Source organism: Miscanthus floridulus, chromosome 10 (genome assembly GCF_019320115.1).
Source record: "Miscanthus floridulus cultivar M001 chromosome 10, ASM1932011v1, whole genome shotgun sequence".
Classification (NCBI taxonomy): domain Eukaryota; kingdom Viridiplantae; phylum Streptophyta; class Magnoliopsida; order Poales; family Poaceae; genus Miscanthus; species Miscanthus floridulus.
The window spans coordinates 45347599-45365118 of NC_089589.1; the positions used below are offsets into that span (position 1 = coordinate 45347599).

At 43.0% G+C, this 17520-nt stretch overlaps 1 long non-coding RNA gene across 1 annotated transcript; it reads right to left on the reverse strand.

The window, feature by feature from the left end:
- Positions 1 to 14208: 14208 nt before the first annotated feature.
- On the reverse strand, positions 14209 to 16707 carry LOC136487407 (uncharacterized). The gene is made up of 3 exons (XR_010767243.1): positions 16596 to 16707; positions 14360 to 14671; positions 14209 to 14283 (listed from the first exon to the last, which is right to left on the reverse strand). It is a non-coding gene; the product is annotated as an uncharacterized lncRNA (long non-coding RNA).
- Between the last annotated feature and the right edge of the window lie 813 nt (positions 16708 to 17520).

The following is a 17520-nucleotide window of genomic DNA, read 5'->3' on the forward strand; positions in this document are numbered from 1 at the left end:
CTCGGTGCTGATCCTAGTTCACCTCACCGCCGGTGGAGCCTCCCCCCTCATCGGAGAGAAGGAAGACGATGGGTGTGGTGGAGGAGCTCTCGGTGCCCCTCTCTAGGTTGCCCTGCTCTCGGTGTAGAGCTCGATTGGAACGATGAGGACTTGAATGATCTATCTCGGATCATCCCCCCTCTTAGGATCCGACCTTTCCCTTACATATCGAGGTAGGACAGGTACATGGCGGTTTCAGGGAGTTGTGCCTATGGTCTACATGCGCCGAAGTCTAGGAGGGTCTTGCAATGGCACCGTTTGGGCCATGGTAATGTCGTGGAGCCAAAGAAGCTCTAGGCGTCGTCCGACTGCTCTGTTTTGACATGCTGAGTGTCAGGATGTGTCGGCTTAGACCGGTCTCCACCAGGTGTTCCTTCTGGAGGCTTCTTGGTGGTGAAGGAGGCCGGCTTGAGGCACTGACGCGCGTGCCCGGAAGCTCCCGAGCCCCTGAAGCCAGTGGAGGAGTTTGTCTTCTTGCGTTACGCCCCGTACGTGACCCTATCGGAGGAGCGATTGACAGAGCCACGCCCGCGGGGCAGCGCTAGGGAGCCCCCTAGCCTTGGTGGCTCCTGGGGCACCTTCTCGTGCGTGACCCTGTTGGAGGAGCGGCTGACAGAGCCACGGCTGCGGGGCAACGCCCAGGAGCCCCCCCCCCCCCCCCCCCCCCCCCCGAGCCTCTGTGGCTTGGGGCACACCTTCTCGAGCCCGGGCCTTGGCCGGCGTCGAAGGTCGGGAGGGAGCCAATGATCGGGTTACCAGGCCTCTGAAGGATACAGGGACGAAATGAGCCACCCACGGTGCACTTTAATTTTCAGCAGATGGCGATGCTTGGAGTAAACAAGTAAGTCCATAATAGTGGAATGGAGTTTTTTTTTAAATGTATCTTATAATTTAGCAATATTATATATGCTTTAAAAAATCATCAAAAAGGCTTTGTGTCACTGTTATAGAGGGCAATCTATATCTTATACTCTTGTCAAGCAAAACCCCACTAGCTTATTTCTCTAGCATCTCCATAAGCCACCTCATCCACTTCCTTCTGTCCACGCATGGTTCTCCTTCTGCGCTACTGCTGCCATCGATCCACCGACGTTCTGCTTCCTCCGTAAATGCGGATGCAAAAGAAAACGCCGCCGCCCACTTTAACCTGAATGAAAATAAAAGGACGCCGCCGCCCACCTTAACCTGAAGGAAAACAAAAGGTCGTCGTTTCCTGCCTACTGCTCCATATATATCGCTGATGCGTGGTGCACCAAGTCACCACCATCCTCTGCTGTGTCTGCCGCCTGCCGCGGCGCTCCTCCAACCGATGCTCAAGTTCGTGCGCTGCTTCAAATTGCCACATCGGCCATCAGGGACGCATCTACATACCCTGGCCGGCTGGCCCAACCCATCGACATACATGCAATAGAGTGAGTCCCGAGTCGCGAGATGCGTGCTGCCGCAGTCCGCACACATCACTTCGCCAGACTCACGCATGACTGGTACTGCATGTCCGCCGCCCGACGTCCCGCCCAAGAAGCAACAAATTGGGAACCTATAACACAGCAGAGCTACTCACGGAGAGCAAACGGCACCTCCGCTTCAAGAAGGAAACATCCAAACGGGGAAATCGCTGCAGGACTCCTTTGGTACCCCTGACTTGGGTAGAGGTAGACCGGCAGCAAAACGCCTCAGTGTACCATCTCTCATGTTGTGCACACATGTATAAGAAACATGATTGATGATGCATTCATCTAAAAAGTAGATAAGGTCACCTTGAACCCCAACATGCAAACCAGCAGAAAAGGACCTGCAACCGCTTTTCTGAACAAAGATACAATCGCCATCAAAGTCATGAATCTGAGTGACTCCACAAGGGCTTGTGCTGAAGTCTAATGCAAACACCTCAACACTCTGAGGTTTGCAGTCCATCGTCATGTAAGTGTAATCACTGTAGAATCTGATGATTAATAGCAGTTTTTCACGCCATACCACCAGGTTGCACCTCGTTGAATTAATGGTCTTGGAAGGGATAAGCCGATTAACCTTATAATGCTCAGCACAGGACAAACTGACACCGTGCTTGTCCTCCCTAAGCTCAAAAAAGCAAACATTCTAGGTCTGGACTTCCTAACCACGTACAACTTCCCCTGATAGAAGGCAAGATCGCCGCTGAAAGAATCAATTCGAGCGCTTCGACAAAGATACCATGATGTCATTCCAAGTTGCCAGAGAGCCAGTCCAGGTGCACCCCGGCCTGTGGCAAGACAAAGCAGCCACAATGTAATTGGATCCTGAGCTAGGTGATGCAGATAACACTGCACAGAAAAGCAACAGCCATGACTCTTGTTCTTTGGTGCCATTAAAGAATCTTGGGATGGGGCGAGCACTTGTGGATTCATCCAACCAATCGTAATTGCAAGGTCTCTGCTGCAGACACGGAAGATGAACCACCTCGCTGGCAGTCGTCAGAAGAGCCCACGATCAAGGCATCATCGCCCGCCGCCACGACGGGCATCACGGGGCGCCGGGCGGCAGTTAGCACCCCATTGGAGGTCAAGAAAGAGAACCTGATGAATCTGGGGAGCACCAGCACGGGCAGCGGTGCGGGCAGGGCCTGGACGCGCGCTGCGGCGCGCCAGTGGCGGCACACGTACGGACCGCACGCTGGCGCGGTCTGCGAGGCAGGGGAGGAGGCCGAGCACGGTGCCTAGGATGTCTGCCGGAACGTCCGCCCAGTCGCCCATAACGGTCCCGGCGGCGGCGCCTCGCTTCCTTCGTAGACACTTTGGTCCAACACGTCGCGTGCGGACTGCGGACTCGACCACCAGCGGCGGCGATGCTCCGCAGCAACCACCACCAGTGGCCATGTGAGATTCATTTGGGCTGTGAGTCATTTGGGCATCACGGCGCGCCGGGCGGCAGTTAGCGCCCCATTGGAGGTCAAGCAAGAGAACCTGATGAATCTGGGGAGCACCAGCACGGGCAGCGGTGCGGGCAGGGCCTGGACGCGCTCGGCCCTGACCAATTAAAGCTGTAGGCTGGACTTAGGGTTGGGTCTGTGATTCATTTGGGCTGGCAACTTGGTACCCAAGCCCGCCAAGAGAAGTGGCAGTCAGCGGGCCTGACCAATTGGGCCAAACCTTGTCTGTGCTAGCGTTATTATACATAAATAACTTGTGTCGACTTCACTGTGTCATTATTATACATAAATAATCGTTTCATCAGACTTCAGACTACGTTTATACTCCTACAAAACTACCCTCATCAGATATTTAATTCCAAACATAAATAACTCTTTAAAAGAATATTGACGTAGTATTACTTTTTTCTAGATGCTCGAGGGTATGTGCAGAAAGGCCAGCACAATCACTTGGACTTCAATAAGACTGCGCCTGACACGATAAATAGTGTATACTCAAACTCCATGCTAAAAAGAAAGAATGCACATCTGATTTTTCGAGAATACGTAATAAGTATTTTTAGATAAATAGTGTATATTTTAAAATAAATATATTTAGAGATACAATTAATATTATTTTTTTGTAAATATACTCATACTTTAAAAAACTTAACTCTTGAAGGGATCAATAAGTACATAAACAGATTTTACTAGCAATGCATTTTTTCATTTTGCACTTATGGTTTTTTAAACCGCTAGTATAAAAAGCCAGTAGAAATGGTGACCTTCCTTTGACATCAACTTGAGAACCGCTAGTACAAATCAATTTACACTGATAGATGCATGGTTTAAACCTTTCACCGGTGTAACTCTATCACTATGGGATACAGTAGCTTTGCCGCACTCGGCAAAGGCCCAAAAACACTCGACAAAGGCTTTACCAAGTGTAACACTCGGCATAGAACATGGCATCTACAGTGTCGGCAAACCGTTATTTGCCGAGTGTTTTTTATCGCGCACTCGGCAAATAGTTTGCCGAGTGTCAATAAACACTCGGCAACAATAAACTCTCGGCAAAAAAAAGTTAACGGGATGGCACGGTGACGGCGCTGTTGCCGAGTGCATGACGGAAAAAATACTTGGCAACGTTTCTCAACTTTGCCGAGTGTCAAGCCGAAAACACTCGGCAAAGTTTCTAAACTTTGTCGAGTGTCAAGGCCACAACACTTGGCAAAGTTTAGACACTTTGCCGAGTGTCACGCCCAAAATACTCGGCAAACAAGCGCGCAACGGCCATATTTTATGGTCACTTTGTCGAGTGTCCATTAGAATACACCCGGCAAAACCAAAACACTCGGCAAAGAAGGTTCCCAGAATAACAGAAAATGGCCTCTTCGCCGAGTGTTTTGGCTTGACACTCGGCAACTTCTATCTTTGCCGAGTGTTACACTCGGCAAAGCGACCAAGACCCCTCCTTTTACTAATCTGTCACGTATAACGGACCCCTCTCAATTCACAATAAACCATCACAATTCACAATAAACCATCATCACAGGCATAATAAACCATCATCACAATTCACAATAAACCATCATCACAATTCACAATAAACCATCATCACAAGTTACAACTAAGTCACAATAAGCCACAAATGCAAATGCAATCACTGCGGAGCGACAAATCCGGGTCTTGAGACTGAATATTTGATGCCGCCGATTGATTCTGCATAAAAGAGAAGTATTTGAAACAGTGTTGAGCTTCTTTTTTAAGTTGTAGGAAAATGATATATAGGTTACACTACTAGAGAATAGACTTTAGAACGATGTACCAATTTGGCATTAGCCTCGGCATTTTTTGCCCCCGGGACTAAATGACCCTTTAGTCCCGGTTGGTAATACCAACCGGGACTAAAGGTCCCTACCCAACGGTCGTCCGCGGGGCAGGGATCTTTAGTCCCGGCTAGTATTACCAACCGGGACTAAAGCTTTTAGTCCCGGTTTGGGTGATGCCCCAGGAATAAAGATTAATCTTTAGTCCCGGTTTGGCCCCCTAACCGGGACTAATTATCCCGGCCTATAATTCAGCTCATTTCTTCCTCCCCGAGCCCGAGCCATTCCATTCAAACTCACTACCTCTGTTCTTCAGCTTGCTGTTGTTCTTGCTCTCTCCCGCTCCATTGGTGTTGCTCTTCGATTTTGGAGGTAACAAATTTAATCCTCTTATGTTTTATCAGTAGCTTATCTCATTTTGCGATGTAGATGCATGTGTAACATTATATGTTGGACTTTATTATGATTTTATGTCATTTTTAGCTCAAAATCACATGATGATTTGCATATATGTTTGGATAAACAAAAGTTAAATTAGTTCATCAAAATCACGCCTCGCTCGTCCTCGCTGGAGCACGCGCCATCCTCGTCCCCGGTGGCTTACGTGATCTTAGAATTAATTTTTCCATGAAATGAAAAACTTAGAAAATTGTAGAAAATCCGTACTAGTTGAACTTGCGGACCGTGTTCAGCTTGGCAAGCATGTTCTCTGCCGAGCGGTAACGGACGTCAAGGAGGAGCTTTGATTCTACGAGGGAGAGCGGCAACGGTCGTGGAAGACCGTGTTCCCTTTCTCGTAGAATCGGAGTTCTTCCTTGGCCAAGTACGGTGCCGTCCGGTGGAGAAATGCTCGCCGAGATGATCACGTAAGTAAGGTCAACTAGTACGGATGGTTATTTATTGAAACATTTTTTGAGCTATAATTTGATGGATATTTGATAACTTCAGACCTACAAATGTCATCTACAAATGTTACTATCCTCGGCAACCTAAACGCCCGCGAGCTCGCCGATATCGAGCAGGTCACTTAGAATTATTTTTTCCATAAAATGAAATACTTAGAAATCATGCATTTTATTTTTTAGAATTAAATTTTCTATGAAATGAAAAACTTAGAAAATAGTTAGAAAATTGTAGAAAATCCGTACTAGTTGAACTTGCGGACCGTGTTCAGGTCGGCGAGCATGTTCTCTGCCGAGCGGTAACGGACGTCAAGGAGGAGCTTTGATTCTACGAGGGAGAGCGGCAACAGTCGTGGAAGACCGTGTTCCCTTTCTCGTAGAATCGGAGCTCTTCCTTGGCCAAGTACGGTGCCGTCCGGTGGAGAAATGCTCGCCGAGATGATCACGTAAGCAAGGTCAACTAGTACGGATGGTTATTTATTGAAATATGTTTTTGAGCTATAATTTGATGGATATTTGATAACTTCAGACCTACAAATGTCATCTACAAATGTTACTATCCTCGGCAACCTAAACGTCCGCGAGCTCACCGATATCGAGCAGGTCACTTAGAATTATTTTTTCCATGAAATGAACTACTTAGAAATCATGTCTTTTATTTTTTAGAATTAAATTTTCTATGATTGTCTCCAATTGAAAAGTTTTGAATACCAAGTTTGTTCATCTCATCAAGATATACAATCCTTATATAGGCCATTTTTTCATTTGAGAAAGTTTGAACAAAATGTAGTTCAAATTTCACAAGTGTGTGACATAGTTTTAGAAAGTCTATATGAGAATCAAGGATTTGTGACTAGTGATTGATAAAACTTTCTCAAATGGAAAAATGAGCTATGTAACAATTGTAGATCTTGCTGAGATGATCAAACTTGGTATTCAGAGATTTTTCATCTGAGGTCATTTAGTGTCTCATTTGAGCAAGTTTGACCAAGTCAAATTTGGTCAAATGAAAAAACAACACTTTGACTCTAGTATTCTGAACTCTAAATGACTTCAAATTGAAAAGTTTTGAGTACCAAGTTTGTTAAAATCATCAAGATCTACAATTGTTGTTTTGGTCAACTTTCCATTTGAGATAGTTTGGACGGTTCAAATTTGTGATTTTTAAATTTCGACGCCTACAAACTAGTTTTCGGAACCCTAGATTGTCTCCAATTGAAAAGTTTTGAATACCAAGTTTGTTCATCTCATCAAGATATACAATCCTTATATAGGCCATTTTTTCATTTGAGAAAATTTGAACAAAATGTAGTTCAAATTTCACAAGTGTGTGACATAGTTTTAGAAAGTCTATATGAGAATGAAGGATTTGTGACTAGTGTTTGATAAAACTTTCTCAAATGGAAAAATGAGCTATGTAACAATTGTAGATCTTTCTGAGATGATCAAACTTGGTATTCAGAGATTTTTCATCTGAGGTCATTTAGTGTCTCATTTGAGCAGCTCATCAAGATCTACAATCCTTAATGAAAAAACAACACTTTGGCGGGCTGCAAAAATTTCAGGCCTTTAGTCCCGACCCAGGCCAGGAACCGGGACTAAAGGGTGGGCGGAATTGCCCGCCCAAAAATACCTTTAGTCCCGGCTGGTAACACCAACCGGGACTAAAGATCCTTTAAGCCGAGCCGGGACTAAAGGGTTGGACCTTTAGTCCCTGTTCGGCTTACCAGCCGAGACTAAAGGATCTTTAGTCCCGGTTGGTGTTACCAGCCGGGACTAAAGGGTCTCGGCCTATATATATCGACCGGTTCATCTTCTACTTTTCGATCTAGAATCGATCTCGTCGTCTTTGCAGCACCCGCGCGCGCCGCCGCCGTCGTCTACCCCCGCCCGGCCACGATCGTCGTCTCTGCCGTGCCCGCGCCGCCATCGTCGTCGAGCCCCGCCGGCGGCCGTCGATTCTCTGCCATACGTCATCCTCGCGCGGCTCTGCTCGGCCCCGTGGCCAGCCAGCACGCCCAGCCGCCATGCATGCATGGCCATGCATGCATCCATAGCCTGTTTTATTTAGATAGTTTTTAGATAGTTTTTTTAGGTAGTGTTTGATATTTATGTTAGATTTAAATGTATTAAAATTTAATTAGTAGTTTGTTCTTAGTTTTTAGATAGTTTTTGATATATGTTAATTAGATTTAAATGTATTAAAATTTAATTATTACTTTATTTAGATAGTTTTTTTAGATAGTTTTTATTATAGTTTTTGATATATTTAGTAATTATTATTCTATCTCTCTCTTTATATGTGTTAGATTTAATTTTGATTTAGTAAAATTCTATCTATGTATATATGTTAGGTTTAATTAGATTTAGTAATTAATTCTATCTAGAGATTCTATATGTATACATATATATATGTACTTAATTATTTCTATGTGTATATATACATGTACTTAATTATTTCCATGTGTTGAGAGAGAGAGAGAAAATTGTATCTAGAGAGACATTCTATGTGTTATCACATGCATATCTAGAGATATATACATATGCACTTATTCTATGTGTTGAGAGAGAGAGAGAAAATTGTATCATTCTATATGTATATATACATGTACTTATTTCCATGTTTTTTGGATCGAAAGTATTTTTTATTCGATTCCAAAGCATATACCATATTATTGTTTATCCTTATGAAATATTATGTGTTATTATATTTAATTGGATTTAGTAATTCTATATGTCTTATCACATGTACTTATGTTATGTGCCATAGTAATTCTATATATCTATGTGTTATCTTGAAGATACAAATAGCTGCTCCGGATGATAACTTGAATGATGACATAATGGCGAATATTATCAATGCCGGCACCAATGTGGATGACACGAGTCAGTACTTTGCTGATTATGATGATATCCTGAATATGCCGGTGGTTGAAGATCAACAAATTGTCGCGCAAGAAAATACTAGCGAGGTATATTCGATTATCTATCATCTCTTATAGATGCATGCGTACGTATATTTGTTGTTAATCGTTGTGTTTCTACTCATGTAGCCGGTCTCTGGATCTACATCAACCACCAGCAAGAGTAGGAAAGTCTGAGGGCCAAAAGAGCCATTAGAGGGCCGTTTCATAATATCAGAATTCGACACCGACACCGGCAAACCATTGGGACCACATGCTCAGACATATGTCAATCAATGTGGGTTCATTATAAGGGATAGGATCCCAGTTAGTGCTCATGAATGGAAGCAGAAGATATCCGCTCCTAATGTTAGTTTTGTATCTGATCGTGACAAGAACCTAGCTTGGAGAGATATCACTCAGCATTTCACATTACAAGCAGATGATGCTTTGAAGGAGCTAGTGAGGGATTGGACAATGAAGAAGATGGCAACATTGTTCCAGAGTTGGAAGAAGACATTGTATAAAAAGTTTATCTTGAAGAATGAAATGCCGAATTTCAATGCTAAGGCGTTTGTCAAGTTGGAGTCCCATTGGGATGACTTCATACAATACAAGACATCTCAAGAGAGTGAGGAACGTGTGATGAGGAATCAGCAGAATGCCCGACAAGAGCAATACCATCATCGCATGGGATCATGTGGTTATAGGAGTGCTATTCCCAAGTGGCAGAACCTAGAAGCAGAGATTACTGCCAAGGGAATCATACCTGAAACAATAGAGAAGAACTGGCCTCAACGCGCGAAGAATTGATTCTACGCTCATGGGGGAAGCCTAGACCCAGACACTGGCAAGCTAATTTTCGGTCAAAAAATTGAGAGAGCAACACAGAGACTAGCTCATGCTAGGGAAGAAGCTGATAGTGGTGTTTTCAAGCCCAACAGAGAAAAGGATGAATTAACATATGCCCTAGAGAATCCCGAACACGGTGGTCGAACAAGAGGCTATGGGGCGGTTCCATGGCTACAAGCATTCCCAGCAGACAGGGATACCTACAGAAGCCGCCAGAGAAAGAAGGATGAGGAGGCAGACCGAATCCGTGTATTGGAGCAATTTGTTAATGAGTCACGACAAGCATTGCTTGAATCACGTGAACGAGAAAAATCTCTTGAGGCAAGAATGCAGGAGGAGATCAAGAGGCAAGTGCAGCTAGCAATGAGTCAAATGTAATCGACGCCGGTAGTCACCATTAGCCCCGTTGGTCAGATGAAAAGTAGTTGTGCTTCCACGGAGCTGCCAGTTATTCAAGGTGATGCTGGGTTGCGCTTCCCTGTTGATGACATTACCGAGCCTCTAACAACATGTGAGCTGCACATTCCAGATGGTAATAATGCATCAATCATGGTGGCTGTCGGGGTTGTATCTCCAATAGACCAAACGAAGACACCAAGAATCCATGGGTCAGTTATTCAACCTGGATATGCTAGCGTCTCGGTCGATAGAGTGCTCAAAGGTTACAACAATGTTCCTCTTGACATTGAAGGCGGTGATGGGGAGAAGACACTAGGAGAAGCAGAGAAGACATTTATTCAATGGCGCAAATGCTTCATCATCATTCCTGGGGCGCCATCGCTTCCCCTACCTCACCCTAGGTATGAATGATAGTGAATGAAATATTATTTTTCCATTAATTTTATATTGGCTTCAAAAATAATTGACCACAACTTATTTTTGTAGCAGGGTCTCCCCCCAGCCTAGCCCAATCATTCATTCCCCATCTCATCATAGCGTCGCGGGGGGCGAGATGACTTCATCCCCACGGCGATCTCCAACTCCAACACTGGCCCCATCGCCTCCACGACGATCTCCAACTCCTACACCGGCCCCATCGCCTCCACAACGATCTCCAATGCCTCCATGCCAGACTCCAACACCGGCCTCATCGCCTCCACACCGGTCTCCAACACCACCCCCACCACCTCCACAGCGACGCACTACAAAGACGTCTAAGGTCCCGGCGGCAAAGAAGACCCCAAAAAAAAGAGTTATTTCTCAAGAAATACTTCCTGAAAAGACTAATGAGCAAATAGCAGCTGAAGAAGGCAAAAAAGTGAAAGATTTTTTTTATAGATATCCAAAAGCAGAGACAAGCGAAGCTTAAGGAGAAGTCGTACTTTTACATACCACGAGATCAGCTGAGGCAGAAGGTCGAAGTTCACAAGAAAAAGATGCTTCAAGTTCGTAAGCCACCGCCACTATCAGACTATGACCGCTCCCTCGTGAAGTCACATGATGCACATAAGAAAAGAAAAAGAGCATCAGGGAAGGATGTCCCACAGCTCGGACAACAGAAGCAAACAATGCAAAATCTTGTTGTTGCTAATGAATATGGTTCCAACATAGAAGTCTATCGACCAGACAACTCTGGAGAAGTGTCGGTTCAAGACCTTAATGATTTTTTTGAACAAACTGGTTTAACCTTGGATCAAGTGACGGGCAAAGCTCCAATCCAGAACCTGGAAGTTGATACCTGGAAGACTTATAAATTTGGCAAAAGTCTGTACAACCCTGCGGCTCTGAATGAATTGGGTACGCAAATGTACTTGCTCAACAAGTGGTACATGCAGGCATGTGGCAGGGGTGAGCAGTGGATCTTTGTCAGATTTAGAGACCATCATTACTTCCGTGGAGATGACATCTTACTTATTAGTTTCAAAGAATTGCATCAACTATTCCACTTGGACGCTCTGGACAAATCAATCATTAGCTCCTTTTGTTTGTAAGTGATTCTTACTTTTATTTAATAAACTCACTTTCATGCGTACGTGTATATAATTATCCTCATATGTAACTTATATTTATATACAGATTCCAGATGTCAGAGCTCCAAAGAATATAAGACACCAGTGTTGGCTTCATTGATCCTTATATCGTATTCAAAACCGATATTATTGTCAAGGACCACTGGGTATCTGAAGCATAGACGAATATCATGAAGTTCTTCGTGAAGCAGCACGACAAGACAACAATACTTTTCCCGTACAACTTTGAGTAAGTGTTAATAATAACGTAGTCTACACATTTTATGTAGTATCAATACAACTTATATGCATGTACGTGTGTGTGTATAAACCAATGCTGGTTTCACTGGATACTCATTGTCATTGAGTTAAACTCAAGTCAGTTAGTAATCTTGGACTCATTGAGAAAAGAGCGAGCACAATACCAAGATATGATAGACATTATCCAGGGGTAATTTCGATCTCTCGCGCACAACTATTATTGAATAGACTTTGCCATAATTTATTAACGATCGTACATTATTGGTCGCACAGTGTTTGGAAAGAGTTTATTCGGCAACACTGTAAGGATTGCAAGGCACCACTTAATGTAGTTGAAATACTAGTAAGTAGTACTATATATACTTCCCCACGTGTTTAATTACTATATCGTACTTTAATTTACGTGTGAGATGATGAGAATAATCTTCTTCTCGTACAGTGGTGTTTGTGGCAGGAACCAGGTAATAACTTGTGTGGATACTACGTTTGTGAATTTATCACTGCATACATAAGAAGAACTCCTGAAGATGTCCTTAGAGTACGTATATATCAATTTTTTATTTATTTTTAAATGAATATATATATATATATATATATATGTATTAATACTTTTCCTTTTATTTCAAATGCAAGACTGAATGGTTGAAACGAAGGGTCATGCAAAAAGACCATCTGAAAGCAGTTCAAGAGTCAATAGCAGGATATCTTCTAGAAAAAGTGCTAAATCCCAACGGCGAGTTCTACTTTGATCTAAGGAACTAATGATGTAAATTAAATGTTTATTGATATCGTTATTTTCGAGAACAAGATTATGAAAGTGTTGTATATATACATATATATCTATAATATATATAGTTTCATACTTTATTCGAATATAATAATGCTCGAGATGAGAATTAGATGTAATTATATGCGTGCGTGTATTTATATTAGCAGCATAGAATACGTACATAAAAACATATTATATATTAAACAAATATGTGTAACTGAACTGAAAACAAATCACTACCAGAATCCGGATATTTCGTGAGAGTGAAAATTAGTCATGAAATATGGTTTTACTCTCACAAAAATAATGCGTGAGAGTACACCGTCACGCATCACCTCTCATGGTATTAGACTTATGAAATACACATTTTCGTGAGAGGTCACCGCCACGGTTTATTTCCATGAGAGTTCATCGTGACGATCCCTCTCATGAAAATAACATTGGCGCCATGTTTGCATCAGTATTTTCATGGCGGTTTTTTTTTTGTATTTGGTGAGAGGTCACCGTCATTAACTTATTTCGTGAGAGTTATTGTATTTCGTGGGAGGTCACCATCATGAACTTATTTCGTGAGAGTTATGGTATTTCGTGAGAGGTCACCGTCATGAAATTATTTTGTGAGAGTTATGGTATTTCGTGAGAGGTCACCGTCATGAGCTTGTTTCGTGAGAGTTATAATATTTCGTGAGAGCTCACCATCACGAAATCATTTCGTGAGAGTTTTAAAACTCACAGGAAATATAGTATCCCATGAGAGCACACCATCACGAAAAATATATCCAGACGATACAAAAGTATGTTTTCATGAGAGTTAATACCGTCATGAAAATTACACAACAGGAGCATCTCAAACCAAATTTCTAATGCACACGTGATCCAAATGCTACATATATAATAAAATCCATTACATGCATATATGCGTCTGATTCCAATTGCAATACATTTAACTCCATCCAAGTGTACCATTACACTAATTGGCTTATTAGCTCATAGCCTTCCAACATGATAACTTCTAGCACATAGTCCTAACCATCCAATATAACAAGTTCTAGCACATACACATAATTACTACAACACTAGAAGCATCACCAAGTTCCAGCACATACACATAATTGGCTGGTTAGCAAAAGAAGCCAAAAGGTTAGCAATGGTCAGGTTTCAATCACATCCATTGCATCAGTTATCACTGATATCAGCCCCATTGTTATCACTACCATCATCTTCTTCATAGCTGCTACTTATGTTGTCATCTTCACTGCCCCTTGAATCATCACAACCATTATCATCTTCATCCAAGTCATCATACATATCGTTGTCGACATCATAGTTGTTACTGTCATCCATCTCATTGTAGTCATAGTCATCATCATCAGTGACTAAGTCATTGGCATCGCTAAGCATTTCAAGTGGGTGACTGGCAGCACGTGATGATACTGAGACCTATAAAAGATTATGTTTGAAACATTTCAGTGTTCAAGTAAAAAAGACCAGATCAGCCATAGTACATGCTTCTGCATTTTTTATACAAATAAAGATCAGATCAGCCCCTCCATTATCTGACCAAGCTAAGCATAGTGAGTGACCCATCAATGCTGCTACCAAAGAGGTTGGCCACTTGCAAAGTTACTAGCTGCTACTAACTTGCAAAGATGCTAATAACTCAAAGAATTTTTACTTAAGCAGATAACCTAAAGAATTTTGATGAACCGGTGAAGAGGGCTACACACCACCACTCAAATGTACTCCCTCCATCCTAAATTATAAGATGTTTGTGGAAACATAGGCTCAGGTTTGGTGAATAGAACCACACTTGCCTGATGACGACGGGCGTCAAGATTTGCTAGTTGGTCCATTAGATGAGCAGGTGGTTCCTTATGAATATCTTCAAAAATTTTCTGGAAAATTTGATGTGTAAGCACATGAAATCAAATAATGCATATGATCAGTAAGTTGTTTCAGTATGTTCATTACCAGCATAAGCTCACGATTAACACCATTTTCCTCAATGAGAATCTCATTATTCTCATTCAACTTCTTATTTGTTCGTTCCAAGGCTTCATTCCTCTCCTTCAACTGCTCATATTCATCTACCATGTTTTGATAAGCAGCAGTGCTTGCTGAAGAACGACGGGATTTCGTTGTTGCTGCAAGTGCTTGCTTATCCACACAACCATCACCTATTGGCACTCTGCCATGGGCCATTCCACGTTCCATGACATACAATGCTTGTGCATCCAGATCTTTTGAATTCTCAGGTAGTTGTGTTCTTGTACTGTAGTTAGCCTGAAACAAAATAACAAAGCATTTGTATGTAGTAAGAAAGCACATTTATACTTGCCTCCCTCTCAGGTTAACACACAGATTCTATCTTCTAGATATTGTTAAAAATTTTCAATATTTGTCTACAGATTGTCTCTCTTCTAATGATTGTTAAATTTATTTGTCAAAAAAAAAAGATTGTTAAATTTTCTTTCTTACATACATGCTTCAAGTTAATTTTGCATAAATATATTGGGTGAAATTCATACCAAACGCCTTTGTGCTTTCCGACTAGGAATGGGTGCTTTCATTATCTTTGTAGTAAAGCATGCAGTTATTATAACAAACATCAATTTTGACATATGCCATACCAAGACCCTCAAATAGCTTCTTTGACTGATAGAAGTCCTTGGGCAACTTAGATTCTGGTGGCAGTAGTTCATGGATTAATTCTAAGTTTGCCTCAAAGTGTCCAATTGACATGTTATACTGTGCTTTCAATGCCAGCAGGCGTGCCATAGCAGATAGGGATGAGTGTGATGTATTCTCAAGTACTAATTGATCAACGTTTTGGACCATCCTATAAAAAGCTCGAGCATAGGCTGGTGGCTGCTCATCAATTGGTGGTGGATGGCCACCAACTAGGCTGGCTAACATTTCATCCATGTGGTCAGTTTCAGGTAAACTCTCATCATGTCCACCTTCAACATAGGTACTAGCAACTCCCTCACCATGTTCTATCCATATTCTGTAGTCTTCCTTAAAGCCAACTCTACATAAGTGCATCTCTACTGTTAACCTATTGTGCCTAACACAATTGCGACATACCGCGCAAGGACACTTAATGGTGTCGTCTTCAACTAGATTAGGCATAGAGAAGGCACGCTCCAAAAATTTGTTGGTATTGTCTATCCAATCATTAGAGAGGGGCCAACCAATGTACATCCAATCACGTTCCGCCATTCCTTTTGTTCTGGTTTAATTAAGAAAGTCTAATTTTAGATATAGAACAAATTCACAAAGCTATCAAACAAAGAAGAACAATATTATCCATTTTAACAAACAATCCAATACAATCAAATCATGACATTTGCATATATGTAAAGCTGCGAATAGCCAGCCATAAACAACATTATTTTTGTACAGCATACAATCGAATATCAGGGCAGGATATTCTAATATACATTAAACAAAAAACTTGATTATCAGTATATATGGACCAATTCTGCAAAGTCTAACCAAGTGAAATTAGAAACTTTGTTCTACTCCAGTTCCAGAAATTTCTACTGATTGTCTAAAGCAAACAATCAGGCAAAAAAGCTAATCACTAAAGTTGGAATTCTATTTGTGGTTATCAATGTAAAGACAGAAAGAAATATTAGCCAGATTGGTTTTTTAAGGAAAAGCCAGACTGGATTACTAGCCAGACGCCTAGACCTCACATTATTATTATTGTCAGCTGAAATGTCATAGAAATTAGAAAATGCAAAAAAGAAATCAACAAGGAAAATGTTGGCCTTCGTGTTCTTTTGAAGGAGTCCATCTTCTATTCAACCTAAATTGCTTAGCAGATCAGCACTCAGCAGGCAGCAGCACCGCTCAAAAAAGTAGCAAAAGCAGCACCCAGCGGTTGGAACCCTCGCAAGCCGCAGCTAGTGTCAGCTCTGTGCCTCCATTGTCCGTTCCCCACACACAGCAGTCCTCTGCATCTGCCCTCTCCCTCTGCCCTCTGCGTACAGGCTACAGGCCTACAGCTATACAGGTACGTTTGATTTCCTATTGATTCCTTTTCTTTTCTTCTAGACTAAAATCGATTGGTTATATACTATAAGTGGCTGATTGAGTGTATATGTGTATGCATATATGATATATTAATCTGAGATGTGATGGTATTCCTAATTATACAACACAGAAAATTTAGGGGGGAAGATGGATCTTTATTACTCACTCCGATTGGAAGCAGGAAGCACAGATCGGCGCAGTGCAGGACCCTGTCTCCTCCACGCTTGGCTCGAGGTCACTGCTGCGTCCTCCTCCAAACCTTCGTTGCTGCCTTATTTTTCTCAAAGCGCCGTCGGAGGCCAAGGGTGGAGGCGGCCTGGACGACGGGCTGGATCCAGGGCGCCGGGGGCCAGAGGAACTAGGGTTGCGGCGGCCTGAGAGCACGGTGGGGCTCCCAGCGGTCAGCGGTGCCGGCCTGAAAGCTGAGTGCGGTGGCCGGGGAGGGCGGCATGGCAGACGGCTAGGACGGCGGCGGCAGTGGTGGCATGCGGGGCGGCGGCGGGGACGGCATGAGGAGAGGCGGCGGGGTTTCTTTTTTTCGCGAGTTGCAGAGGCGGCGGGAGTAGCTGCGAGGCACGGCGCGCGGCGTGCGCTGAAGTGAGGAGATAGGGTTGCGGTGTTGGGTCTGGGCATGGTGTCGAATGTATTGGGCCAAAAAGCCACGCGCGGGCTTTTTCCTCTTAGGTGCGAGAATGCCAATTCGTGGGCACGGTCAGGAGCGAAGGCAGCGTCGTTCCACCGAAACGTGCACAGCAATTTTCATGAGTATTTGTCATCACGGAAACTACAATTTTCACGACGGTGTAGACTCACTCTCATGAAAATACGATTTCGTGGCGGTTATTTACAACACTCTCATGAAAATTTCATTTTCATGAGAGTTTATTTTCCACTCTCACGAAAATCTGCCCCCCTCATGAAATATCCATTTTCTGGTAGTGAATTAAACAAAAAAAAAGAAAAAGAAAAGGAACCTTTAGTCCCGGTTGGGGTTACCAACCGGGACTAAAGGGTGCGGCCAGGTTTGCTCGGCTGGAGGACCTTTAGTCCCGGTTGGTAACACCAACCAGGACTAAAGGTCCCTCTTTAGT